The 14,847-nt window shown below is 39.4% G+C and overlaps 1 protein-coding gene across 5 annotated transcripts in view; it reads left to right on the top strand.

Moving 5' to 3' along the window:
- The window catches only part of nckap5l (NCK-associated protein 5-like), an 807,388-nt gene that overhangs the window by 445,748 nt on the left and 346,793 nt on the right, over window positions 1-14,847 (top strand). The window lies entirely within an intron of this gene.

The raw sequence follows: 14,847 nt of genomic DNA on the forward strand, positions 1-14,847 counted from the left end.
TTTTGATCTTTTGATGGTCTCCTGTTTGCAGCTGTATGTTAAATAAATAATACTGTGTAAATTTATGTATATGTGCATGCATATGATTATCATAAGAATCTCAATGCCACTTGATTTGCCCTTAATTACTAAATACAGTTTGCTTAATCAGATTGTTTGTTTGGGGAAATGCATTTATACACTAGTGTGTATGTTGAGTTGCCATAGCCATGTGACATTCTCGGGATATAGGAACAGAAGTAGACCATTCAGCCTATTGAGCCTGTTTTGGCTATAATTAGATTACAGTTGATCATACCATTATGCCACTTTCCTGCACTATCTGTATACCCCTATCAGTCTCCAGAAAAGCGTTGATTTTTGTCTTAAATATGCTCAAACGTTAATCTTTTGTAGCTTTGGAATTTTTTACTTTAGTTCTGACTGGAGCCTAGTAGCTGCCTAGTACAGAATAGTTATGAGTACTGATAAATCTGGAACATACATAGTCCACTTTACTCATTGTAATAACATGCTTCAAGGCCCTCTTTCCCATATGAATCTGATTCTCCACTCTATTTGTTACACACATCACTTGGGCTGTGTGTCCCTTACTGACCAGAAGGTTTGAAAAACCGGTCTTTTGTAGAGAGCCTTACTGAGTCACTGGCTAGTTTAATTTTTTGGTATAATAGTTGAAATATCTTCTAGTGAACCTGTTCAGAGTTATTTATGCACTTCTGGTACAGGTGGACTTTAACCTGGACCTTCTGGCCCAGAGGCAAGACACTTTTACTGCACCATGAGCCCCAGTACAGTAAGTAATTGACTTATTCAGTTGTTACACCTCAAGAGTAGGTAGGACTTGAAGTCAGGCCTTCTATCTCAGGGGTACATGATTGCTGTACCATAGCATCCTTTTTGGAAAAATATTTTTCTATGCAACCTGTTATGACATGCCTCTAGAACAGGTGGGAACAGAACCTGAGCATCCTAGCTCAGCGTTATGGATGTTACCGTTGTGTCACAAGAGGTCCGGTACTGTGATCAACATCAAATAAACAGATCACTTTCAGCTAGCTGATAGATAATTACCAGGCAGTTCTCTGTTTAACAGTGTAACCTAACTTAATTGAATGCCTATTCAAGAGACTGACTCTTAGCCAATATTTAAGCCTGGGAAGGAACTTAACTTATGACACTATTTCATTACACACTCAGTCTGACCCTCATTCAGAAGCCACCACAGAATCCTGATATAGTTGCTATCTGTACAGAGCAAGAGGCCAGCATTTGGAATGTCATGTCAGAAGGGTGCAACTGAAATATTTTTGGATTTTGAGAACTGTGGGAAAATCAGCTAGTGTAAGAAACAAAGGGCAGTAACTGGAACAGATACAAATTTGTACTGCTAGGTGAGTCAGTATGGCTTTAATTTTCCAGTCCCTGCTCCTGTGGAACTGAAAAGTGATTTGAATCAAAAGTGGACTTTCTTCCAGTTTAAATAGCAAAATAATGAGAGTTAAGCCAAGTGAAACAGAAGACTGAACAAATCAAATTAACAACTGTTTCAGTGCGGAGGGACATAGTGTTGCAAGCCGTTTTTTTTACCTTTGACCTTACTGAGAAAAGAACAGCAAGACTGGAAAAATTATGAAAGCCTTAAAGACCTATTTGACTCCTTGACTAATGTTATTTATGACCAGTGTATGTTTAACATCAGAGTTCAGGAAGAAAAGAAGAAATATTTCCAGGAGGGGAAGGAGAAAGATGAAGGCTGGACTACAAGATGTAAATATTTTGGGTAACACCACATGACAGAAAAGGTCACATATCCAGCATCGGGAAATAGTTCTCTAGCTGCAAAAATCCAACTCATTTGTACATGTCTTTGTTCGAAAAAATCTAAGCAAACCTAGATAAATGGTTATTGGTGAGATTTTGAATGTTCATTCTAATAATCATGCTATCTGGAAAATCATAAGCTTAGCCGATATAAGAAGTGGCTCAAGCTGATAACCCTAAAATGAAGCCTTCCAATGTAAGACTTTGATAGCATTATCACCATATAGACTGCACCAGTTAGATGATTGACAGTTAACTGCCCAGCTTGAAGTTTAAATTTTAAACCAAACAGATTGGCTCTGACTTTGGTCAAGATATCACCCTGAGATATGAACCAGAAATTAGTTGGTGAATTTTCTATGGCTATGTATCTACCAATTGGAGATCATTTCTCATCAATTTGATTGATTTAATTGAAGAGGTGTATAGGTGAGGGCAATACTAAGTGGACTTCAATGCTTTTGCTAATACAGCTTTTGATAGCAGACAATATCAAAGGTAAGAGCCTATGGGATCCAAAGAAGTTTGGCTAATTAGATCAGAATTAGGTGAATGGCAGTAAGCAGAGGGTAATGGTTGTGGGAAAGTGGAGGTATTAATGACGACAGAGGGAATGGTGGTGGTGGGGTGGGAGAGAATCGGTGTAGCGTTAAGGTAAGGGGCAGGAAGCTTAGAAGTGGTGATGTGAGGAAACCTTCTTCACTCAGAGGGTGGTGGGAATCTGGGACTCACTGCATGTAAGGATGATAGAGGCAGAAACTCCCATAACATGCAAGAGTTATTTAAGTGTATACATACAATGCTAAGGCACAGAAAGCTGTGTGGGCCAAGTGCTAGAAAATGGGATTGAGTGGTTAGGAATGTGTTTTTGACTGGTGCAGACTTGGTGGACGGAAATTCCTTTTTCTGTCTTAAAGACTTCAGTGACTTTGGCCCACTTGCCAACCAGTGAAACTTGTTTTCTGATTATGTTCATATTGGTCGCAAATAGTCCTGATGAGTTCAAGATGAAAAGCTTGAATGAAATGTCTTTCTTTTTTAACAATAGTTTTCTACTTACTTAAAACCAAAGTGACACCCTTTACCTCGCGTTGAAACAGGTGTTACATTGAACACGAAAAGCAAAAAAATCTGTGGATGCTGGAAATCAGAAAACAAAGAAATCGCTGGAAAAATCCAGTAGGAACAGCGGCATGTGTGGAGAGAAAGTAGGGTTAATATTTAGGTCCAGTCATCCTCTTCAAAATGGTTCTGAATTCCAACCATTAACTCCGTTTTCCCTCCACCGAGGCTGCCAAACGTGCTAAGTATTCCCAGCAATCTTTGCTTGTGTATTTGAAACAGGCGTTAGTTTGTTTTCAACCCGTGCTTGTTGTTTCAGGGTAAATTAAATGCTAAACATCTCTTGTTAAGAGAAAGGTAATTACTGTCCTGCTTGCCTGCTCCCAAGGATCAAACCACCTTCTCCCTCGCTCACTGTCTTCCTCTTTCCTGACCACCAATTATGTATCTTGTTGACACTGATGGTCCTGATTCCTTCCTGCCTTCAAGAAACCTAGCCTATATTTTACTATAGATTGTTTAAACTTAAATAAACAGAAAAGAGGAAATGTCCACATATGTGCGCAATTCAAAAGGAGCCACTGGATAGCAGTAAAGATCAGGAATTCTTTCTTATTGTTAACTTTCCAGTTCAATGATCCATTTATAGGAATCAGTTGCCATCATAATTGAGAATAGTAAACTCAACACAGACCAGGCACTGAACTTTTGTCTTGTTCTTTTAAAATATATATATATTATATGAACTCTGGGGTTAAAAAATATTTCATTTAACATGCTATTATAGCTGTACAAATACGGCTTTCAGACACATTCAAGGACATAAGGGATACACTTAGCTTGTTAAAACAAGGAACAGCTGTACCAGTGGGATGATATTGCCATGTAACAAAGATGATCAAATTGACAGAAGGAAGTTACAAAGTTTTGCCAAGCTGGTACAATTCACCTTTGGGTCACACACATTAACAGTTTTGTTGCAACAGTATTTTGAGACATTGTTCTTGGTTACAAATATATCAACTTACAGATGCAGCCATTCTGATTGCTGAGTGTAGCCATCAAATTGATGTGTCAATTTCCTTCCTTTTAAAATCTAACAATTCCTCTTTGTTTTGCAATTTATTTTCTCCATGACCTTCCTCCTCAGTAACCAGCATCCGATCTTGGCATCAGTAAGAATCAAAATCGTCACTTAGTTTGAGTTTTATCTTGTTTTATTTTGTTGAGCACCATTGAATCAGTTTCTGTTTTGCTCAGACAATTCCTTTTGCAAATTGGCTTTGCTAGTTGTGGCAACATCTAACCAATAATTATTACCTCAGATAAGCACCTTTTTTTTTATCTCCAGTTAATCTTTATTAGTCATTTCTGTTGTTGTGAGATTAGACACTCAGGCTTTGGGAAAACTGATAGGAGAAAGTGTGGACTGCAGATTATGGAGATCAGAGCTGAAAATGTGTTGCTGGAAAAGTGCAGCAGGTCAGGCAGCATCCAAGGAGCAGGAAAGTCGATGTTTTGGGCAAGAGCCTTTCTTGAGCCCTCCTGAAGAAGGGCTCATGTCAGAAACGTCGACTCTCCTGCTCCTTGGATGCTGCCTGACCTGCTGCGCTTTTCCAGCAACACATTTTCAGCTTTGGGAAAACTGAAACTGGTTGCAACTATATAAAAGGTCGCAGAGCATCACAGCTTAGAGAATGATCCTAGTGGTGTGATACAAATTGAAGAAGATGGAGACTAAATCAAGAGATTCAATAGGCAAATACATAAATGCTGCAGCTGTTTCAGTTGTTTGAAGGTATCTTAAGTGTAGCAAGACCATAAGATGCAGAGCAGGCCCATCGACTTGGCTGCTATTCAATCATGGCTGATAGTTTTTTTTCAACCCCATTAGCCTGCCTTCTGCCCATAACCCTTGATCCCCATAGCAATCAAAAACCTAATGTCTCTGTCTTAAATAGACTCAGTGACTTGACCTGCACAGCCCTCTTTGACAATGAATTCCACAGATTTACCACCCTTTGGCTGAAGAACATCCTCCTCATTTCATTTCTAAAGTGATGTCCCTTCACACTGAGGCACTGCCATTGGTTCCAGTCTCTCCAACTAGTTGAAGCATCTTCTCAACTTCCACTCTATTCAGTGAGGTCCCACCTCATCCTTCTAAACTCCATTGAGTATGGACCCCAAGTCCTCAACCACTTCTCCTATAACAAGCCCATCATCCCAGAAGCATTCTCATAAACCTCCTCTGGACCCCTCCAAGGCCAGCATAATCTTTACCATATTGACAGTTGAGGTTTCTGCACGCATTTTGATTTGACAGATGTTTCCATGATTATACCTTGAGTTTCATTCATGACTTTGGAGGCCTTAGAGTCAACAGTCTGTAAACTCTGAGACTACTGCCACTGACCCCAAACATAAATACTTTGCACCACCTTCTTGGTATAACAATTGAAGTCTTCCATTGATCTCTTTGAATCAAACCACCCACACTTACTGCCAGGAAGACTTCAGAACACATCACGTGAATACTTTCATTTAGCTTGATTTAAAATTACAGTTTTGAATGATGTATTAAGCATGATAGTTGCAATAACACCCAAAATGAGTTAATAAGTCAGTTTGTTGGCAAGTTAGAATTAGTTCTCCCTATTCATCCTTGTTTTAACCTGCTGGTCATTTTCTGTATGTATTCTTGAAGGGTGTTATTACATTTATAACATTACAGGATAAAGAAGTGCCTTGGTTAGATACGAGCTACAGCATTGAATGTGGAGCTGAATGAACATTATTAAAATCCAGCTAATTTTACCTTGTCAATGAGAGTGTAATTTTGAACAATGTATCTCTACACACCACTCTTCCCTATAAACCACCATTGATCTTTGTAAAGCTACTTGCAAGACCATTAGTAGTCAGCAATTTTCAACAGAAATATGCATGTACATAGAGCTCATTTTCATTTCAATGCTTAATTAATTCAATGCTACTGATCTCTTAACATCGTGCAACTGATGCAGCATTGGCTGCTTCGTGGGACAGAATTAATCTATTGAATCTTGCAGCAGCTTTAAAGAAATGGATTCCTGCTGCTGCCAGAATGAGATTCAGGGTGGATTGGAAGTACTGAGGATTTGGCATTTGCCATTAGCTGTGTTCTTTTTAGTTTAACATTCTCCCCAGTTATTGAAGCAGGTGCCTTCAGTGATTTGTGATTTTAATTGCTCCTAACTTCAGCATCCTCATGCATTTAGGGTCAGCTAGTTTCTTCTTCATTTAAAGGTTTCTGCTTTCACTTTTGAAACAAATATATTTACTTCAAAAGACTGATTGACCATAAAATATTTAACCCCTTCAAGGTGTTCAACAGAAATTGCATTGACCCCACCTGTTATTAAGTTGATAACTTTTTAATTCTGTTAAGAAAATGCACCAAACATTTGCCACATGGATAGGGAAATGCACCATCAATACAAGGGCGACCTCAAGACTTGGTGCAGTCAGCCACAATCTGAGTGATTTGAATTCTCACATTTGTCTTAGAATTTTGCAGACTGGTAATAGGACACCGATTGACATTTGTGATGTACCTAATGGCAGTTGGGAAAAGTGCCATGGACATGGAAAGGTAGACTGCTGAGGGAGGACACCTTGGAGAGCTCATCCAGTGAGGCCATAGGATTAGATCTCAGGTGTAAGAAGGATGCAATCACTTTCATGGCATTATACTATCAACCTCCCAACAACCAATGAGTTATAGAGGAGCAGCTCTGTGGACAGATTATGAAAAAAAATTGAAAACAACACGATTGTTGTTGTGGGTGATTTTAACTTCTCTGCATTAGCTGTAATGTGCTAAGTTCCAGGAACTTGGGTGGGGAAGAATTTAACTACATTCAAAGTGGCATTTTGTTTTGAAGCAAGTATACAGTAAATGCCAGAACCCTTAGTAGCATCAACTCACAGAAGGATTTAGACGTACAGTGTGCCCAGTTCATTGAAAATGTCAAGACGAGTGAATAAGGTAGTCAAGAAGGGATATGGTATGCTGCCTTCATCAGTTGGGACATAGACTATAAAAATTGGCAAGTTATGTTGCAGCTGTAAAGAACATTAGTTAGACCAAATTTGAAATATTGTGTATGGATCTGGTTGTCATACTACAAGAAGCTTTCGGAGGCTTTGGAGAGGGTACAGAAATTGTTTACCAGGATGTTGCCTGGTTTGGACGATATTAGCTATGAGGAGAGATTGGTCAAATTTGGTCAAGGGTATGGTGCTGGAAAAACACAGCAGATCAGGCAGCGTGCAAGGAGCAGAAGAATCGACGTATTGGGCATACAGCCTTCATAAGGAATTCCTGATGCTGCCTGACCTGCTGTGCTTTTGCAGCACCACACTCTCCATTCTGATCTCCAGCATCTGCAGTCGTCACTTTTCTCTGGCCAAATTTAGTGTGTTTTCAGTTGAATGTCGCAGGATCAACTGTGGGGTGACCTAATAGAAGTTTACAAAATTGAGAGGCATGTATAGAATGGATAATCAGAGTCTTTTTTTCCCAGGGTGGGAATGTCAATTACTAGGCTTAAGGTAAAAGAGAGGTAAATTTAAAGGAAGTGGGAGGGGCAGGCTTTCTACGCACAGGGTGTAAGGTGGTGGAGATGAATACAGTAGCAACATTTAGGAGTTTTATTAATAGATCTATGAATAGACAGGCAAAAAAGATATACGGACCATGTAGAGTGAAGATTTTTAGTTTAAAAAGGCATCATGTGTTGGCACAGTTTTGGTGAGCTGAGGGGTCTGTTCCTGTGCTGGACTGTTCTTTGTTCCTTATAAAAAAAACTGAGGTCTCATATGGCCCGTCAGGTGATCATTAAAGAAAACAAATGACACTACTTGAAGTGAAGCAGGGCAGATATACTTGGCTAATATTTATCCCTTAATTTCATAGCAATAAACACATTATCTGATCAGGATCACATTGCTGTGTCTGTGAGCTTGCTGGCTGTGTACATGTAGTTGTTACGTTTCCTGCATTACATAAGTAACAATGCTGCAAAAGTACTTAATTTCCTACAAAGTGCTTTCTGATGGCTGTGAAAGGCACTTTACAGATGCAAATCTCTTTAAAGGGGTCTGCTCTTCTGAACACAGATGTGCTCAAATTGAGAGGAGTTTTGATAAATTAGGCAGAATATGTTTCCATTGGTGGTGAATAAATAACCAGATTTAAGATATTTGGCAAAAGACCTAGAGGGGAGATGAGCAATTTTTTCTAATCATTGGGTTGCTGTCATCTGGAACACACTCCTTGAATAGATTGGAAGCAGATTCTACAGTAAACTTTGAAAGGAAAATATTTGCGTGTTTTAGGGAATGAGCAGTCGTGTGAAACTAATTGGATGTTTGTTTCAAAGAGCTGCCATAGACATGATGGAATGAATGGCCCCCCTTCTTCACTGTAAGTTCAATGAAGCTCAGAAATCAATGTATGCTGAATATCACTGTTGATCATTTTTGTCAACCATCAATTCAATTAATACCAAATCCGATCTAGTAATTATCTGTCTCAAAATGTGAACACAATTCTGCTACTTTTATAGCCAGCTGAACTGTAAATGACATAATATGTTCATTGACTCAACTGTTTAACTGATAAGTGCATAATAATGTGCACATTTATTGTGGAACGTTTGTGGATAAAAATAGTCTTCCTACAGATATTGTTATGTGTGAGAGTTTTGTGTTGCTAACTGTGTTTGACAAGTTTTGCCTTCAGGGCTGCCCTTATGTATGCTGCACCGTCAGAAACCACAGTTGCACATCCAGGATTTATGTGATCTGACAAAGATACATTATCCATGTTTACAAAGATCAACATTTAAAAACCATAGATTCTTAAGTAGTTCAGCTGATTTCAATCCAGAGTTACCCTTGAAATACTTTGTTTTTGGACACGTTTGATTTACTATGCAAACTAGTTTTTGCTAAATTTTCTTCAATAATTTTCTTTCATTCCATTACCTCTGTATTTTTATTTACAAGGCAATGTGAAACATGGGAGCAACATTTCCATAGTGGCCCTGCTCTCTCATGGGAAGTACGGAGAGTGGTCCACTAACCCGACATTTGTGACCCTAACCTTAGTCCATCTTCCAGGATTGTTCAGCTCATTTAAGTATTTGGGGCAGATCCACACACTATTTACAATGAAGCTAGATGCCTGTTTCTGGCTGGTTATGCACTGTGAGGTGAGAAGAGGGCAATTTGTATATACCACAATTTAAATTTGTCCATTTCCTTACTATGGGAATGTAAACGATGAAAACTCTAGGGAGAGGCTGAATAGGCTGGGACTATTTTCCCTGGAGCATCAGAGGCTGAGGGGTGACCTGAAAGAGGTTTATAAAATCCTTAGGTACATGGATAGGATAAATAGACAAGGTTTTTTTACTGGGGTGGGGGAATCCAGAACTAGAGGGCATATGATTAGGGTGAGAGGGGAAAGATTTAAAAGGGACCCTGGGGACAACTTTGACACAGAGGGTGGTGCGTACATGGAATGAGCTGCCAGAGGAAGTGGTGGAGGCTGGTTCAATTACAGCATTTAAAAGGCCTCTAGATGGATATATGAATAGGAAGGGTTGAAAGGGATATGGGCCAAGTGCTGGCAAGTGAGACTAGATTAGGTTAGGATATCTTGTTGGCATGGACAGGTTGGACCAAAGGGTCTGTTTCCGTTCTGTGCGTCTCTTTGACTCGATAAGTAAACTATTCACTTTCACCTCTGGCTTCAGTTGTGCTTGAAACCAGAAGAGAAAAATCATATGTACTAATCACTTGCCCTCCCAGTTCAAACAAAAGAATCGTTGGAAAAAAAACAACAGGTATCAGTTAAAATAGTCCATGCTTGGATTAAAGTGCCTTTTTGACAAGTTGTCTGTTAAATTTCAAACCATTATACCTATTCAATAAACAGTCTCCAGAAAATTGTTCATTCACATGTCTTAATATTGTTGGATGCTTTTCAGCTAGATTGTTGAAAAAAAATGACTAAGTAGCTTCTGAGTGATCAGAGTGAACAAAAGTTTCCATGGTGGTATCTTGCATAAGAGAAAGTGAAGCTAGAAATTATACTGAAATCGTCTCATACTTCTCGGGAGCTTACTGGACTAAAAACTGAAATGCAAAGCAACCAATAGCAGGGTGTGTAGCAAGATAGATTGCCAGTTCTATCATGTGATCTGGGCTGAGACAAGCCATCTAAACTACTTGTTTAGTGAGTAGTATTCGAAGCCGGGACAGACTTTAATTGTTGACTGCCAAAAGTAATTTAAATATCCTTGGGTTAACTGTGTGTTCAAACAGTATGTGCAGAAAGAATTATGGAATGAAATTAACATGTTAAAAACATAATGTTCAGACATCAAAGCAATTCAGGTAAGCTTTGTTTTATATCATCAAGAATTAATTGAGTTATGAAGAGAATTTTTTTAATGTTTAAGAAATTTATTGCAGCTTTTTTCTAAATCTCATGACTTAATTTACTGACAATAATTATTTTAACTTACAGTTATGTTGACAACTACATAGTTAATAAAATGCATTGCAAGTTTATGTATTAATATATCAAATTAACAGTATTATATATTAATATATTAAGTTAGCAGTATTTCAGTGCTATGCCATTTAAATCATGGCAGGGCTAAATCTCTACTGCTGATGAGTCTCATTGTGCACAGTAAAATATTACTCATGCTCAACCTTGTGAAAGTGATTCTGATGTGTTTTCAGGTGGTGTTTTTGTCTTGAGAGTAGGTGTAATGGGGTCAACAACCACTGCTTCCTGTTTTTAGAAGAGATGTCTCCTGACTGAGCAATTAATGTGGGTTGTCAACAGACAGAACTTAGTTTTCTGAATGCTAAGCACATCAAATGATATGGGGATAGTGGGCAAAAGTGGTGTAGTGAAGATAATGGACTATGACTTGTTTGAATGGCAAAAGTCTCACTGGGTTGATTGGCCTACTACTCTTTTTTACAGTGTTCCTATCTGTTTTTGATTCAGCTTCTGAACAAAGTTGATGTTGGTAGACTGTCAATTCATGACTTTGCTATTAAACATGAGATTGAAAACTCTCCTTGCCTCCGTTCTGAACATCAGTATAAAATACTATGGTGATTGGTATCCAGTATTGAAATGATGATGACAGAAATTGCAATACTCTTGGTAGCAAAGTGAATTAGAGAGAACCTCATCAAAACACACAAGAAGTTAAATGAAAGCAGATGGTTAATCTTAAATAAAATGTTAACTTCTACCAAGTTCAGAATAGCTAACACACAAAGTAATCATTTGACAGAATGATCTGGGTAAGATCATTTTGTTAAACCACAGTGATAACTAAATAGGGATTGTAGGCTATAACTGGAATAATATGTGAAGTGGGAAGAGTATTATTATCTGTCATGTGCATAGAGATATAGTGTAATGAATAGCATTGATCATGCCAGATATGATTGATATTGTAATTAAGAATAATTAAAATTCAGCATGGTTGTCCTGCTACCACTTGCACCTCCTGAGACAAATGTTTCAGATTCACTTTTGATTAGGGTGCAACCTAGGGTGCTATTTGATTGCAGGAATCTGGTGGCAGAAAGATTTGAAAAGCAAGCATGATGTTTGAGATGACTTAAATCAAAGCTGCATAAGGTTTCTGCAGTTCTCAACGCCTTCCTGCACCACAAACTGCATTCTTTCATCACCAATTCAATTTAACAATTAGGAGTTTATTCAGTGTTGTGGAGGAACAGAGCAACCATGGGCAGTGTTCACAAATTCTTTAAGGATGCACGACAGTTTGAGGTGGGTCAGGAACCAAATGGCATGTTTTCCTTTTAATAGACGAGGCATGGAATACAAGACCAAGGAAGTTACAAATCACACAGTGCCAGGTTGTAGTCCAGCAAGTTTATTTGGAAGAACTAGCTTTTAGAGTGTTGTTCCTTCATCAGGTGGTTGTGGAGGTTAAGATCATGGTCACAGAATGTATAGCCAAAGGAGTCCAGTGTCATGGAGATGTGATACCGTAAACAATCTTAGATTAAAACTTTAATCTTTTGTAATGGGATATGCTTGTTTCTGTTCTTTGATATGTAAATCCCAGAACTATTTTTAAATTACATTTTCAAGATAGTTCAGCTTTTTAAAAAATAGTTGTGAAGTCTGTCTGTGTCCCAGTGTTATGTCAGACTGACAAACCCTCTGTTTAATTTTGCATGGAATCATGCAATTTTTGAGCAAAATGAAATGTAATTCTGCAAAAAGAAATTCACCCCATAAGCTTATATGTGTGTGCATGAAGAAGTGACAGATTGAGAATGTGTGTGTGTGTGTGTGTGTGTGTGTGTGTGTGTGAGTGAGAGAGAAAGGGTGTGTGTGTGTGTGTGTGTTGGTATGAGTGCGGGGGTTGTATGTATGTGCATATGAGAGAGAGCTTGTTTATGAGGGAGGGTCTGCATGGATGTGAGAGTATGCTGGAGTGTGTATGTGTGACAGAGTGAGTATATCATGCAGTGGGGTCACCCACCTGTAGTGTGACATGAGTTTAAAAGTTCTGGGATTTACATAGCAAAGAACGGTGGCACAGTGGTTAGCACTGCTGCCTCACAGCGCCTGTAGACCCGGGTTCAATTCCCGACTCAGGCGACTGACTGTGTGGAGTTTGCACGTTCTCCCCGTGTCTGCGTGGGTTTCCTCCGGGTGCTCCGGTTTCCTCCCACAGTCACAAAGATGTGCGGGTCAGGTGAATTGGCCATGCTAAATTGCCCATAGTGTTAGGTAAGGGGTAAATGTAGGGGTATGGGTGGGTTGCGCTTCGGCGGGTCGGTGTGGACTTGTTGGGCCGAAGGGCCTGTTTCCACACTGTAAGTCTAATCTAACAGAAACCAGCATATCCCATTATAAAAGATGAAAGTTTTAATCTAAGATTTTACTATATCACATCTCCATGACACTGGAATCCTTTGGCTATAAATTCTGTGACCATAATCTTAACCTCCACAATCACCTGATGAAAGAGCAGCACTCCAAAAGCTAGTGCTTCCTAATAAACCTGTTGGACTATAACCTGGTGTTGTGTGATTTTTAACTTTGTCCATCCCAGCCCAATACTGGCACCTCGAAGTCATGAAGACCAAGGAAGTTATGTTTGAGGTGTAGAAAACACTTGTTCATTCAGAGTTTGAGGCCAGTCACCAGATTACAAGAAAGGAATTTTTGCAATGAAAAGTGTCTAGAGGAGATTTACAAGGATTTTGCCAGAACTGGAAAATTTCACCTCTGGAAAGGTTGAAGTAGGGCTGTTTTTCTTGGAACAGAAGGAGCTAAGAATAGGCAGTCATAATTTATTTATTTTAGAGGGATCAAAAAGGATGTGTGATGTGTAAAATTAAGGTAATTGGTTGGATAATTGGAGGGAAGCTTTTTTTCTCCAGAGGGTGACAGGGACCTGAACTCACTGCCTGACAGGGCAGTGGAAGCAGAAATTCTCACTACATTTAAAAAATACATAAATGTCTACGTGAAGAATTGTGCCTTCAGGGTAATGGATGGGAAGGTTACCGTTGACTAGCCCAAACAGGTTGTGGTGAATGACCCCTTCTGTGTGGTCACTTTTCTGATGAGGTTCATTGTTCCACCAATAACTACCAGACTGTTTGCGACCTTGCTATCCGATCTGAGGCTGACCCGAGTTTCAAACCATATTAGGGTTTTTTTTAATATTCATTTAGGGAATGGCTAGGCTAGCATCTATTTCCCACCCCAACCACCCAGAGGGGAGTGAAGAGTCAATTATGTTGTTGTGCATCTGGAGTCACATGTAGACCAGACCAGGTAAAGGTGGTTGTTCCCTTCCCTAAAGGATGTTATTGAACCAGATGGGCTTTTCTTGACATTCAGCACATTTAATGGTCATCATTCATCTCGTAACTCCAGATTTTTATTGAATTCAAATTCTACTATCTTCCATGGTGGGATTTGATCCCAGGTCCCCAGAACATTGCCAGGGTCTCTGGATTAACAGTCCTGCAGGAATACCACTAAGTGGTCATTAACTCTACCTGGATTTTCTCAGACCATCCAGGAATTTTGGCCTTTTGTCCCATGCCCCATGTCTGGTTTTCTCATGCTGTGTTCTGTTATAGATTTCTTTAACCTTGTGCGTCCCTTCTCTTGTGCATGCACTGGATACTGCTGCTTACTGACTCCGGCTTGTAACATTCACTTCAAGTGTCTATGCAGCTCAGAGGTTCCGTGTGTGCCACATCGGCTTCCACTTCTGGAAGCTAATACACATGGAGAGAATGTTGCCAGCCCGTGCGTATCAGTGTAGAATCTCTTAGCCAGCAGGTGGCACTGTCTGAACTAAAGTAGATTGTTTGACGAGCGCAGGAGTGATGGGTCAATGGCATTTTGTATAAAGCAGGACAGTGGCTGTTGCTTTTTGAACGATCTCAAAGTTACCGAGGATAGAATCTGGAAGATACCCAGTAGTGCAGGTTTTGAGGTAACAAAGGTTTGGGTGAGGCATTCTGCATCAGAATAATTGTCTGATTCACCCCTGTCTCAAGCTATGAAGATGCTAAAGGGTGGTCTTGGTGATTGTATCTTGAGGTCACAAGCACATCTTGGCATCAAATATGAACATTCTGATTTAATACCATTCTTTTGTCAGGGAGAAGGATGATGTTGGTAGGTGTGGTGAAAGTAGTCATTTATACATATTAAAGCTTTCAGCAGTTGGGTTGTAAGTAGTGCTATGTGAATTTGGTCTGGGTGTACGAAGGGGGCTGAATAATTATCTTGTGTGAATTTCTGTGGCCATGAATTTGAAGCACTAAATACCTAAGTAGCTGACTGAGGCCCTCCTGAGTGATGAGCTGAAA

The sequence above is a fragment of the Hemiscyllium ocellatum genome, chromosome 7 (assembly GCF_020745735.1).
Source record: "Hemiscyllium ocellatum isolate sHemOce1 chromosome 7, sHemOce1.pat.X.cur, whole genome shotgun sequence".
NCBI classification, from domain to species: domain Eukaryota; kingdom Metazoa; phylum Chordata; class Chondrichthyes; order Orectolobiformes; family Hemiscylliidae; genus Hemiscyllium; species Hemiscyllium ocellatum.